Source organism: Entelurus aequoreus, linkage group LG07 (assembly GCF_033978785.1).
Source record: "Entelurus aequoreus isolate RoL-2023_Sb linkage group LG07, RoL_Eaeq_v1.1, whole genome shotgun sequence".
NCBI lineage: Eukaryota > Metazoa > Chordata > Actinopteri > Syngnathiformes > Syngnathidae > Entelurus > Entelurus aequoreus.
Window position 1 is genome coordinate 68,410,858 of NC_084737.1, and position 15,436 is coordinate 68,426,293.

A 15,436-nucleotide genomic window follows, 5' to 3' on the forward strand; every position below is an offset into this window, starting at 1 on the left:
TTATTTTTATGGAAGTATTATTGCAGTAAATAATGTATCAGTAATGCTATGACATAGTGGCCGAAATTATCGAGTTTCCTCCGTGGTACAGTCTGGTGTGCCGTGGGAGATGATCTAATTTCACCTATTTTTGCAAACCAGTAATTATAGTCTGCAAACTATGTGTTGTTGTTGAGTGTCGGTGCTGTCTAGAGCTCGGCAGAGTAACCGTGTAATACTCTTCCATATCAGTAGGTGGCAGCCGGTAGCTAATTGCTTTGTAGATGTCGGAAACAGTGGGAGGCAGTGCGGAGGTAAAAAGGTATCTAATGCTTAAACCAAAAATAAACAAAAGGTGAGTGCCCCTAAGAAAAGGCATGGAAGCTTAGGGATGGCTATAAAGAACAAAACTAAAACTGAACTGGCTACAAAGTAAACAAAAACAGAATGCTGGACGACAGCAAAGACTTACTGTGGAGCAAAGACGGCGTCCACAATGTAAATGATAAATGATAAATGGGTTATACTTGTATAGCGCTTTTCTACCTTCAAGGTACTCAAAGCGCTTTGACAGTATTTCCACATTTACCCATTCACACACACATTCACACACTGATGGAGGGAGCTGCCATGCGAGGCGCTAACCAGCAGCCATCAGAGGCAAAGGGTGAAGTGTCTTGCCCAAGGACACAACGGACGTGACTAGGAAGGTAGAAGGTGGGACATGTACATCCGAACATGACATGACAATCAACAATGTCCCCACAAAGAAGGATAAAAACAACTGAAATAGTCTTGATTGCTTAAACAAAGTAGATGCGGGAAATATCGCTCAAAGGAAGACATGAAACTGCTACAGAAAAATACCAAAAAAAGAGAAAAAGCCACCAAAATAGGAGCGCAAGACAAGAACTAAAACACTACACACGGGAAGACACTAAAAAAACTCAAAATAAGTCACGGCGTGATGTGACAGGTCGTGACAGTACACCTACTTTGAGACAAGAGCTATATGTTGGTTATAGTTTAAAGCAGTGGTTCTTAACCTTGTTGGAGGTACCGAACCCCACCAGTTTCATATGCGCATTCACCGAACCCTTCTTTAGTGAAAAATATATATATATATTTTTTTCAAATTCAAGAAAATGTTATATGTTTTTGGTAACACTTTAGTATGGGGAACATATTCTAAGTAACAAAGACTTAATTTAGAGTTTTTTGGACACTAGGGGAACATATTCTAAGTAACAAAGACTTAATTTAGAGTTATTTGGTTAGGGTTAGGGTTAGAGGGTTAGGGCCAGAGTTAGAGGGTTAGAGTTATAATAAGGCCATGCCGAATAAGCCATTAATACATACTTAATAATGACTAGTTAAGAGCCGAAATGTTACTAATTTGCATGTTAATAAGCAACTGATTAATGGTGACTATGTTCCAATACTAAAGTGTTACCATGTTTTTTACTGGTGCACAAAATGAACCGTGCATGAACAAAACCAACACAGTGCATAAACTCACAACAAATTACACACCTGCAAATCAGTCTGACTTCTGCTGTTGCCGTATCCGTAATACGCCGATAGGGAGACATTTTTATTTACACGATGAGTCGGGTGTGTTTTGACCTCCACCGAACCCCTGAGCCCGACTCACCGAACCCCTAGGGTTCGATCGAACCCAGGTTAAGAACCACTGGTTTAAAGTCATATCCAACAATTGCGACAACGACTTTTTATTGTCAAAATCGGCTACTGGAGTTTCATTTTTTAATTGTTACTGCTGGTGGTGTGCCTCCACACTTTTTCAATAAAAAAAATGTGCCTTGGCTCAAAAAGATTGAAAAACACTGGTTTAGGGCATGTCTGACCGGGAGGAGGCCACAGGGAAAACCACGGGTCTCACAGTCACCCTATCTCTAAGGGAGAGCCCAGCTCCCCGACGGAGGAAACCCGATCGTTTATTCTGCTCTGTCATTACATGATAACTTATTCGAGTACAAAAATATGTCTGACAACTAAGCTGCTCTTAAAACATGAAATTTTGATTACAGAGAGTGATGGAAAGTCCGTTGTTCTTGGCTTCAACGCCAACAGGAGTGTGCGAGTGGGTGCAAGGAGCTGACTGGTGGTGAGTATGAAAAAAAGGGAAGGTGAAGTGAGAGACAATTGTATGTGCACGTTCAGACACAGACACATCTTCCACGGCAGGAGTGTAGCAAAAGTCAGGTGTAAGATCTAGTGGTTAGAGCAGGGGTGGGCAATTAATTTTTACCGGGGGCCGCATGAGCAACCCGAGCACTGCTGGAGGGCCACATCGACAATATTTCAATTAAATTTTGCTCAATATTATTTTTGATATATACCGTAAGATAAATAATAATAATAATAATAATAATAGTAATACTTCAACATAGTGTGTGTAACAGCATTCCATGACTAATATAAATAAATTAACATTAATAATAAATGACAGTAAAATAAGCAAACGTATGACTGAGGAGTCATAGTGTAACTTTGTGTGGTGTTTGAGTTGTCCGACTTTTTGTGTGGCCATAAACGCACCAGTGGTTTAGTGGTATGCGTGTTGGTGACAGATGACAAGTTGGTTTTGGCCTGGTTTGTACGGCAGAAAATGACTACTTTTTCGAGATAGAAGTGTTTTACTTATGTTTTTGGTGTGGTTCTGGCCGAATATAAACAGTTTTGCTCAATAAAGTGATCGATATAATTCCTGGCCTCGAAGCATCTCGATAGACGTTACAATAATTGAACGGTGTTCAATTGAACGGTGTTGACGAACACCGTTAGGACCGCTTGTTGTCACTGTCACTCAAAGTTGCATTGCAAAATTCCATAGAATAAATATGTTTATTTTGTTTAGAATTCAGATGGGATTTGATTTGGTGCGCGGCATATATTTGCTGCGCGCAGCAGACGCTAGCAGTGCGCAATTGCGCAGGCACGCACCTTAGAGGGAACGTTGCTTGGCAGTCCATGTCTTGTTGGAAACACGCCATTCTTCATCAACTTTTCTCTTTTTAGCGTCTCGGGTGTAAACCGTGCATCACTTGTCGCTGCATGTGCACCTTCACTCGCAGGTTACACACGGACACACGCCCATAAATAATACTTTTCAAAATAAAAGCAGCACAGTTGTATTGCGCGCACGACATAGATGTTTTTTCAACTTTATTTTGTAATTAATGATTGCAGCTGTTCACATTCACTCACAATCACGCACACGCATACGTCCACACGGAAGTAATACAAATAACGATTTTCAAAACAAAAGCAGCACCGTTGTATTGCACACTCGACATAGATACTTTTTAAAATTTATTTTGTAATTTATAATTGGCCTCACGCAGGCCGGACAGGGACGCACAAAGGGCCGGATGCGGGCCGCAGAATGCCCAGGTCTGGGTTAGAGTGTCCGCCCTGAGATCGGTAGGTTGTGAGTTCAAACCCCGGCCGAGTCATACCAAAGACTATAAAAATGGGACCATTACATCCCTGCTTGACACTCAGCATCAAGGGTTGGAATTGGGGGTTAAATCACCCAAAACGATTCCCGGGCGCGGCACCGCTGCTGCTCACTGCTCCCCTCCCCTCCCAGGGGGTGAACAAGGGGATGGGTCAAATGCAGAGGACAAATTTCACCACACCTAGTGTGTGTGTGACAATCATTGGTACTTTAACTTTAACTTTAAATACGCACACATACAGATTGCATTACATGCACACACACATTGTATTATGGTTCTTGCTTCACACAAATCTGATTACGGACACTTTTTTTTTTTTTTTTTTTACACACAAGCACACATTGAGATACGCGTTTGCACAGCCGAAACAGGATGTTGTGATGACGCAACCAAGACGCACGCGCAGGCAGCAAGTTTGCGATGTGGACGTACTTTAATATCTCTGCGATAGCTCAGCGGGGGGCGCAATCTACAAAATGTGCAATGTGCGAATATTAAACGGACAGCGGCGACTTTTAGGACAGAAAATGAAGTTGTAGCAGTAGCGTGACGCAAGTGAGACGTCAGGCTCGCTGCAGCTCTCGCTGTTCATCGCCGACATCGAGTGACGGACGTGAAGAGTCTCCAAAAAAAAAAGAGTGCAGTCTACAATAACAGCAGAAAAAATGTTAGATTTGTTGCTAGTTGACTTTAATAAAGAGTCACTAAGAAGATTGGAGAATTCTCCAGAAACCTGAGAAATTCTCCATGAAGTACATTGTACAATAAACAGCAACAAAATATAATAAGAAACATATATTTCAACAGTAACTGTTAATAACACAGATTTGTTTTGAAATACATGTATAGCATTTTTTTTTTAAGCCTTTTTAAACAAAATATGCCCCGAAAGGGACAAGTAGTAGAAAATGGATGGATGGATGCATCAACTTTGATTATGCAAATTAGAAGATGACATCATATACAGCACGCCCATAGCCATGCCCTCAATGCCAAAGGTTTATTGGCAATCTGGGGGAAACCATCCATCCATCCACTTCTTACCGTTTGTCCCTTTCGGGGTCGCGGGGGTGCTGACCCTGAACTACAATATGCAGACTAAAATCCTTGCGACTGCTAAACGTGAGTGTAACTCAAACAATCAACAGTGTTGTAAACTGTATTAGCGCACGCACGCACACACGCACACACACACACACACACACACACACACACACACACACACACACACACACACACACACACACACACACACCTTCTTGTATTTGTTACCTTCTTGAGACCTCCGAAAAATGCCTACCTCACCCTTTCTAGATATATAAAGATTTGTATTTACAACAATAATAAGACATACATACTATGCAAATATAAAAATGCTTGTTGTCAAAAATGAGTTGGAATTTCAGAAGAAAAAGGTCACAATTTCACAAAAAAAACTTTGAATTTTGGCAGTATTATAATAGAAGTCGTAATTTTACTCAACGCAAGTCAAAATTTTACAAGAAAAACTGAACATCTGTGCAATATTATTATAAAAGTTGGAATTTTACTCAATAACAGTCACAATTTTACAAACCCCGTTTCCATATGAGTTGGGAAATTGTGTTAGATGTAAATACTAACGGAATACAATGATTTGCGAATCATTTTCAACCCATATTCAGTTGAATATGCTAAAAAGACAAGATATTTGATGTTCAAACTCATAAACATTTTTTTTTTGTTGCAAATAATCATTAACTTTAGAATTTGATGCCAGCAACACGTGACAAAGAAGTTGGGAAAGGTGGCAATAAATACTGATAAAGTTGAGGAATGCTCATCAAACACTTATTTGGAACATCTCACAGGTGAACAGGCAAATTGGGAACAGGTGGGTGCCATGATTGGGTATAAAAGTATATTCCATGAAATGCTCAGTCATTCACAAACAAGGATGGGGCGAGGGTCACCACTTTGTCAACAAATGCGTGAGCAAATTGTTGAACAGTTTAAGAAAAACCTTTCTCAAGCAGCTATTGCAAGGAATTTAGGGATTTCACCATCTACGGTCCGTAATATCATCAAAGGGTTCAGAGAATCTGGAGAAATCACTGCACGTAAGCAGCTAAGCCCGTGACCTTCGATCCCTCAGGCTGTACTGCATCAACAAGCGACATCAGTGTGTAAAGGATATCACCACATGGGCTCAGGAACACTTCAGAAACCCCAGTGTCAGTAACTACAGTTGGTCGCTACATCTGTAAGTGCAAGTTAAAACTCTCCTATGCAAGGCAAAAACCGTTTATCAACAACACCCAGAAACGCCGTCGGCTTCGCTGGGCCTGAGCTCATCTAAGATGGACTGATACAAAGTGGAAAAGTGTTCTGTGTTCTGATGAGTCCATATTTCAAATTGTTTTTAGAAACTGTGGACGTCGTGTTCTCCGGACCAAAGAGGAAAAGAACCATCCGGATTGTTATAGGCGCAAAGTTGAAAAGCCAGCATCTGTGATGGTATGGGGGTGTATTAGTGCCCAAGACATGGGTAACTTACACATCTGTGAAGGCGTCATTAATGCTGAAAAGTACATACAGGTTTTGGAGCAACATATGTTGCCATCCAAGCCACGTGTTACATCACCGTGGCTTCATAGTAAAAGAGTGCGGGTACTAGACTGGCCTGCCTGTAGTCCAGACCTGTCTCCCATTGAAAATGTGTGGCGCATTATGAAGCCTAAAATACCACAATGGAGACCCCCGGACTGTTGAACAACTTAAGCTGTACATCAAGCAAGAATGGGAAAGAATTCCACCTGAGAAGCTTAAAAAATGTGTCTCCTCAGTTCCCAAACGTTTACTGAGTGTTGTTAAAAGGAAAGGCCATGTAACACAGTGGTGAACATGCCCTTTCCCAACTATTTTGGCACATGTTGCAGCCATGAAATTCTAAGTTAATTATTATTTGCAAAAAATAAATAAAGTTTATGAGTTTGAACATCAAATATCTTGTTTTTGTAGTGCATTTAATTGAATATGGGTTGAAAAGGATTTGCAAATCATTGTATTCCGTTTATATTTACATCTAACACAATTTTCCAACTCATATGGAAACGGGGTTTGTACAAGAAAAGCTTAACATTTTGACAATTTTATGAAAAGAGTCGTAATTTTACTCTACAAAGTCACAATTTTTTAAGAAAAATTCAATAATAATCTTAATTTTACTTGGCAAAATTATGACAAAAGTCATAATTTTCAAGGTTAAAGTCTAAATTGAATAATCAGTCAGGTGTTGGGATAGAGCCCTTACTTACAGCACGACTGTTGCCGTGTGCACAATGCAAGATCAAAGGAACCCCTGGATGAGTTTGGTGTAGAAGAACAGGACCTCAACCTAATGAAACCCCTTTCGAAATTAACTTGAACTGCGATTGTGAGCCGTCACCAGCAGGTTCTTTCTCATGCCCAACACCAGTGATATCTGACCTCACGTTCTGGTTGAACGGACACGAGTGTCCACCGACGCAAAGCTCTAGAAAGCCTTGCTAGACAAGTGAAAGCTGTTATAGCTACAGTACGAGGGACCAGTATTTCATCTGACATCACATGGACAAAGATAAGACCTTCTGGAGGAAAGTTCTGTGGTCAGATGAAACAAAAATTGAGCTGTTTGACTACAATACCCAGCAATATGTTTGGAGGAGAAACGGTAAGGCCTTTAATCCCAGGAACACCATACCTACCGTAAATCATGGTGGTGGTGGTATTATGCTCTGGGCCTGTTTTGCTGCCAATGGAACTGGTGCTTTACAGAGAGTAAATGAGACAATGAAAAAGGAGGATTACCTCCAAATTCTTCAGGACAACCTAAAATTGGTCTTGTTGGTTTCTTAGGCAGTTGGGTGTTCCAACAGGACAATGACCCCAAACACACGTCAAAAGTGGTGAAGGAATGGTTAAATCAGGCTAGATTTAAGGTTTTAGAATGGCCTTCCCAAACGTGTAGACAATGCTGAAGAAACAAGTCCATGTCAGAAAACCAACAAATTTAGCTGAACTGCACCAATTTTGTCAAGAAGAGCGGTCAAAAATTAAATCAGAAGCTTGCCAGAAGCTTGTGGATGGCTACCAAAAGCGCCTTATTGCAGTGAAACTTGCCAAGGGACATGTAACCAAATATTAACATTGCTGTATGTTTACTTTTGACCCAGCAGATTTGCTCACATTTTCAGTAGACCCATAATAAATTCAGAAAAGAACCAAACTTCATGTTTTTTGTGACCAACAAGTATGTGCTCCAATCACTCTATCACAAAAAAATAAGAGTTGTAGAAATGATTGGAAACTCAAAAACAGCCATGACATTATGTCCTTCATAAGGACATTATAATTTTCGGCGACCCAATACTTTTGTCCACACTGAGAACCTCAACTCTTATTGACATTCTCTGCCTTCCCTGCTGTGCTTTTTTTTATTATGTGACAATAGACATCATTGTCTGGTTGGCAAAGGCTGTGCCCTTAAATCCCCTTCATTACACTTCAAACCATGATTTTTAAATTTTTTTTTTTTTACAATAATTAACTTGTTCAATCATTTCTCGCAATCATTCCATTATTGTTATCATTACTATTGGTCACAAGTTTAAAAGCGGCGGTATAAGCTTCCGTACAAGATATGGGCTGGCAGCAACTGGATTGGAAAGTAATATCTAAAATGACACATCGCTCGGTTGCCACAAGTTTCATGGTTTGCTGCCGAACATTTGAAGCTGTTTGATGCGTGGAATGACACATCCGTGACAGCTGCCATGAGCAGGATGTATAAATAATGCAGGGCCACAGGCAGGGTTCTCTCTACAGCAGGCCCCTGCATTTCATTGTGTTATTAACAATAAGGAGCCATTTAGCCCTTTGCTATTATTGTTATGTGACTGCAGGATTTGAACAGGCCAGACACTTACCGGCATTAGCGTGACTCATTCTGTGGCAAAATATTATAAACAGCTCTTGTGACTACGATGAAAAAAACATATTAAAAATGAATCCTTCGGTCACAAGGAAGTAGTACTAATGGCACACTAAAAAAAAATAGAAAGTGACATTAAAAACTTGTAGTTGTAATACAGTAGTACTAAAAAGAAGTACAGTAGAACGCAGTGGCGATTGCTCTAAGACTGCAAGGGAAGCTAAGCTTCCTCTAAATTCTAAAATGTCAAAAAAAACTTTTTCGTAATTTTGCTATCATTAAGTATCTTTATAAGAAACACTATTTTAAAAATGATTAAATAAACGCTTGCAAAATGCGACTAATAGTCATCAAGCTGCATGTATATATATATACACACGTTAGGTCAGGAAAAAAACAGAGGCTATATCATCCCTACAAGCCTGTTTCGCAGGTTTCCCTTGACTATATATATATATATATATATATATATATATATATATATATATATATATATATATATATATATATATATATATATATATATATATATATATAAATATATATATTTATAGCAACATACACGTTTATAACAATATGTAATATGTACAATATTTACCGTATTTTGGTCTTTTTAAGCATTGCCAGAACTTCTTTCTTCAGCGCTTTATTTCCATTTCCATAGCAACGCACTTCCGGAAACAAATGTGTGTTCCTACTTTCGGAAACAAGCGCGCGTGTTCTAATTATGGCGTAACTGTGAGGAAGTTGAAAATGGCACCTTTAAAGGGGAACTGCACTTTTTTCGTAATTTTGCTATCATTAAATATCTTTATAAGAATCACTATTTTAAAAATGATAAAAAAAACGCTTGAAAAATGCGACTAATAGTCATCAAGCTGCAAGTATATATATATATATATATATATATATATATACACTTTAGGTCAGGAAAAAAACAGGCTATATCATCCCTACAAGCCTGTTTCGTAGGTTTCAACCGACTAATATATATATATATATATATATATATATATATATATATATATATATATATATATATATATATATATATATATATATATATATATATATATATATATATATATATATATATATATATATATATATATACACATATATATAAATATATATATACAGGCACATGCACACATAGGGCCCTATGGGTGCTTGAGCCCCTGCCCTTTTTTGCCTCGTCTTAAAAAGTGCCCTCTGCCTGTGGGTGTTTTTTTTTTTCTTTAAACAACATTAATAAATTCCTGTCAGGGATGTAAAAAAAACAAACAGCGGTACAAAAACTCCACGTTTTCTTGTAATACGGGTTTGTTTGAGCTTGCCGCTTCCGCCAGAGAGAGAGAGAGGGCGAGTGAGTGAGTAAGTGAGAGGAGAGAGAGCCAACTGCGCCCCTGAGCCGGAGACGTGACAGTGGAGCAACTTGAACCTGTGAGTTATGTTATGGTCTAGTCGCCGTCCACTTATTCAGCATCTAATATGGGTAATATTTCAGAAAAACGCTGTACTATTCTATTATTCAATGTGTCAGCTTCTGTTTTTGCCGGACGTCGGAGCACGGCGCATCAATTGAGCACGGCACATCAATTCCGCACAGAGCAGAGCGGATCGTGCGGGACAGGAAGTAGTGTACAAAATACAAAATAAAACACCGGGTTAATTTTCAAAATAAAATGCACTGTGTTTACGGCGGATCACATTTCTCTCACAGTAGAAGTTTAGATATAAAGTTTATTGTGACTTTGCTATTACTGTGTTGGTTGACAAAATAATAATGATAATAATGATAATAATAACAATAATAATAATAATAATAATAATGATAATAATAATAATAATAATTATTATTATTATTATTAATAATAATAATAATTTCAGCATTCTGGGGATATAAGATGTAGGTTATCTGTTAGGAATATTACCATCTGTATTTAAACTTGATTCATGTTGATTATGCCTGCAGCACAATGCCAAAAAAAGAAAGGATACAGAAAAGGAAGGAGAAGGAGCGCCAGGAAGCAGCTAAGGGTAGCAGACCTCTTAATGCATGGCTAAAATTGATGATTTCACAGCATTTCATGGAAGCCCTGAATTTACATTGAGGAGCATATTTGGGTATGGGTGGCCTCCATCCTACAGCCCTCTACTGGCCCCTGGTCCATATTTTTGGCCCTGTATTGCGTTTCAGTTGTTTAGTCTGAGCATTAAGTGAGAAAGACCATAAGTTACAACTTGATGGTGTTTTCATCAAGTTAAGGGAAGAAGGACAGATTTTCACATGGAAGTTTTTTCCATTTGGGTATTTATTTTTGTATTTTTTTTTCAAAGTTCATGTTGCACTGTTCAATGTTCAATATTAAAGTGCTTATCTTTAACAATAAATAGCCTAATAATAAACCAGTGTTTTGTTGCTTTTCATGTCTTCCAAGCCTATGATAATGTGAATTAACTCATTATGACAACAATTTGTTGACACAAAAGAAACGGCAATCACTTTTACCTACAAAAGACACACAGCTAAGTAGTTAGCTTCCTATTAGCAAATTTAATTTTACATTCATTTCCATATTGTGTAAAGGACGACAAAAAATGTCCTGCCCTTTTCTGACATTGAGCCCCTGCCCCTCTATAATCATGTGCACGTCCCTGTATATATATCCTGACAGCATTTATATAAAATGTTGATGGACGTTTTTATAGGTGGAATAGCTCGACTCTACATTACCTGCATGGTTAGCCTTCCACTATACGAACCATGTATTAAGTTAAGTTAAGTTAAAGTACTTATGATTGTCACTGGCCTTGTGGTTAGAGTTTCCGCTCTGAGATCGGTAGGTCGTGAGTTCAAACCGAGTCATACCAAAGACGATAAAAAGGGGACCCATTGCCTCCCTGCCTGGCACTCAGCATCACGGGTTGGAATTGGGGGTTAAATCACCAAAATGATTCCTGGGCGTGGCCACCGCTGCTGCTCACTGCTCCCCTTACCTCCCAGGGGGTGAACAAGGGGATGTGTCATACAAATTAGAATGCATAAAAAAAGAAAAACATGTTCTTGTCTCACATAGAGATTGTGAATGACAGGCACATTTCCAGAACAAGTGCAGTTCCCCTTGACTGTAAGAGATCTGCCATATCTTCATCAGGTGATGTTAAACATTTTAAAAACAGTTCTGGTTGATGATGGAACAAACCAGCGACTAATTTGTGACACACTTTTCACCTTATATTATGACTTTATTCTCCGTAAGTTAAGAGTTTCTATTTCCTGTAGTATTACAACTTTATTATAATAAAAGTCTTATTTTTTTTCCTCTCACATAATATTTAATGTGACTTTGTTCTTTTGTAAGATTACAAAGTTTTATTGCAACCTTATCTCTTCCTAATATTTCAAGTTTATGGATACATTTATGGCAGTGAGTGTCTACAACAGCACTTTTGGCACTTTTTTTTTTTTACATTTTAATATTGTTCATATTTGTGCTATGTTTTGCATATGTTTGTCTTAATTGTAACATCACCTTGCCGAGGGGCTGGAGAAATTAGCCATTGCCTTTAATCTCACGTATTTACATGTCAAATGTTCTTTAATATGTATTTTCCCTTTTAAGTGAACTACATCTACACACATTTATTCACATGATTACTTTCAAAATATTCTTTCTTTCTTTAGTTTATTTCGAACATTAACACACTTCCAGCATAATACATCACACAATTTCATATCGTTTCACTTTACATCATGTCCGAAAAGGAGTAGGAAGAAGCAGAGCTTATTTAATCCTACGCCTTTCCCACTTCATAGCGTTTACAAATATATACATTCATTTACTGACTTCTTTTTGTAGCAAAATAACATCCGTGAAGGATTAATACAGCAGTTTTGTAATATATAATTAAGTCTGTCATGATAAACACACTGAGATGAAGGTTATCTTATTTTCAATAAGGTTGAAAGTGTTTCTCATAATTCTTCTTCTTTTAGCACTATTAATTTGAACAACCTCTTAAACTAGATCATATTAGTACATTGTTTAACTTATTTACTTAATTCATTCCATTATTTAATTCCACATACAGATATGCTAAAGGTTTTAAGTGTTGTACGTGCATGCAAATGTTTTAAATTAGATTTTCCTCTAAGGTTATATTTCTCCTCTTTTGTTGAGAAGTATTGTTGTACATTCTTGGGTAGCAGGTCATAGTTTGCTTTGTACATAATTTGAGCTGTTTGCAATTTTACCAAATCATCGAACTTCAACATTTTTGACTCAATAAATAAAGTAAATATGAGTCTAATTGATCTTTTTTGTAACACGGTTAACGAATGAAGCGCACATTTGTAGTTATTTCTCCATATTTCTGCACAATAACTCAGATATGGTAACACTAGTGAGCAGAAGAGCAGTGTTTTTCAACCTTTTTGGAGCCAAGGCACATTTTTGTTCATTGAAAAAATGCGGAGGCACACCACCAGCAGAAAACATAAAAAAATTTAAATTCGGTAGTTGATATTGACAGTAAAAAGTCATTGTTGGAATTGTTGGATATGAATTCAAACCATAACCAACCATGTATCACTATAGCTCTTGTCTCAAAGTAAGTGTCACAACCTGTCACATCACGCCGTGACTTATTTGGAGTTTTTTGGTGTTTTCCTGTGTAGTGTCTTGCGCTCCTACTTTGGTGGTTTTTCCTGTTTTGTTGGTATTTTCCTGTAGCAGTTTCATGTCTTCCTTTGAGCGCTATTCCCCGCACCTGCTTTGTTTCAGCAATCAAGACTATTTCAGTTGTGCAGACGCTATCCTTCTTTGTGTGGAAATTGTTGATTGTCATGTCATGTACGGATGTACTTTGTGAACGCCGTCTGCCCCACACGCTGTAAGTCTTTGCTGTCGTCCAGCATTCTGTTTTTGTTTACTTTGTAGCCAGTTCAGTTTTAGTTTCTTTTTCCATAGCCATCCCTAAGCTTCGATGCCTTTTCTTAGGGGCACTCGCCTTTTGTTTATTTTTGGTTTAAGCATTAGATACGACGTTATGGAAGAGTATTACACTCTTCCAGTCTGTGGTTGCCAGTGTTCTGTACTACATCGTAGTGTGCTGGGGGGGGGGGGGGGGGGGGCAGTACATCTAAGAAGGACAGCTCCAGACTGGAGAAACTGATCAGGCGAGCCGGTTCTACGATCGGAATAAAACTGGACTCACTGGTGACGGTGGCAAAGAAGAGGTCTGTGGAAAAACTAGTGAGCATCCTGGATGATGCCAGTCACCCTCTGCATACCGTTGTCAGTAGCCAGAGGAGCCTGTTCAGTGCTAGACTGCTTCATCCCAAGTGCAGGACTAATAGACTCAAAAACTCCTTTGTCCCACATGCCATTAGACTGTACAACTCCTCTCTGGGGAGAAGGGGGGGTACTAGGATGACAGGGGATGCAAAACAATAACAGTGCAATCATTTTTCATAGCATGGTCATGACTGCCTAGTTTCTCTTGTTATATTCTTATTTTACTGTTATATTTTTATTCTCATTGTTGCTTTTTATTTTTAATTTATTGTAATATTTATCTATTTTGTTTCCATTTATACCCCCATTATTTACTTTTTTATTTTTTTTTAAATTCGATCTCAATTCTGTACACTGCTGCTAGAATTTTAATTTTCCTGAGGGAACTCTCCTGAAGGAATCAATAAAGTACTATCTATCTATCTATCTATCTATCTATCTATCTATCTACACGGTTACTCTGCCGAGCTCTAGACAGCACCAACACTCAACGGCACTTTATTTTCAGATTATAATTACTGGTTTGCACAAAATATTTTTAACCCAAATAGGTGAAATTACATAGTCTCCCACGCCACACCAGACTGTATCTCACGGTACACTAGCAGTAGAGAATATTAAGTGATTTTCGGCCCAGGACGTATTTTGCTTTGTTCATTTTTGAAATGTTTCATGCCACCTGTTGTATATTTTGTATATGAGATTTCCAGTTCATTTGATCATCCATTAATATTCCCCAAAATCTGGTTTCTTTTACCCTTTCAATATCTACTCCGTCTATATGTACTCGTGTATGATGCTCTTTTCTACTGTTACCAAATAGCATTATTTCAGTTTTACTGAGATTCAAGTATAGTCCGTTTTTGTCAAAATATTCTCATCATTATATGACGGTCTATTATTTTTCATCCCTACAGAAGGCCTTAGCACTCCTTCAGTAACAGTGTGAATAAAAATGCACCATTATCATCTTTTTGAAGGTTGATCCGGTGCTTGTATATGATCTTATTAGATTGTATCGACGTACCCAACATGTCCTAAAAGTGCATGTAACCTTTTCACTTCCTCAACATCATCTCTTCACTCCTTTGGCATTTAACATATTTGCCTAGTGTCAATTTGCGAGGCAATTTGGCACCATTGATCCAATCGAGAGGCCAAACTCCTCTTGCCCAGCTGCTGCACAAATTAGCTATTAAACAAAAAAATGTCTGTTCAGCCTGATGTAGCTTCTGACAAATGGTGTCTCATCGGAGCCAGACACGCTGCATGAGTGCGCCCAGACAGGCATGGTAAGTATTCCACAATCAAATACATCACCATACAGAATATTGCCCATAACGCAGGGACGACGGCTTGGCATTAAAAAAACACGCCTCTTGTATTTGTTGTTATCAAGTCAGCGAACGTGCAAATAAACTCCACATAAAACCTGGGGAGTAATTTCGATGACAATGTGGGTAATTCAGGCTCCCTCCATTCAGCCGCTTGAAACCAAACCCATTTGAGCTTAAAAACCTGAGTGAACAATACACACCCAGAGGGAGGCATGCATGGATAATGTCTCCTGGAAGATAAATTGTGCTTTATCTTTTTTCCGCCGCACAGCAGTTTGCCCATGCAGAGCACATAAATAGTATTTTGGATCAATTTGTGGCCACTTTTTAAAAGTTACTTGGGGGAAGAGGGGCGGATTATACTTTTTATTTAGAAAAAAAAAA

At 38.4% G+C, this 15,436-nt stretch overlaps 1 protein-coding gene across 1 annotated transcript in view; it reads right to left on the reverse strand.

Moving 5' to 3' along the window:
- Positions 1 to 15,436, reverse strand: part of LOC133654202 (contactin-3-like) — a 234,115-nt gene that overhangs the window by 51,965 nt on the left and 166,714 nt on the right. The window lies entirely within an intron of this gene.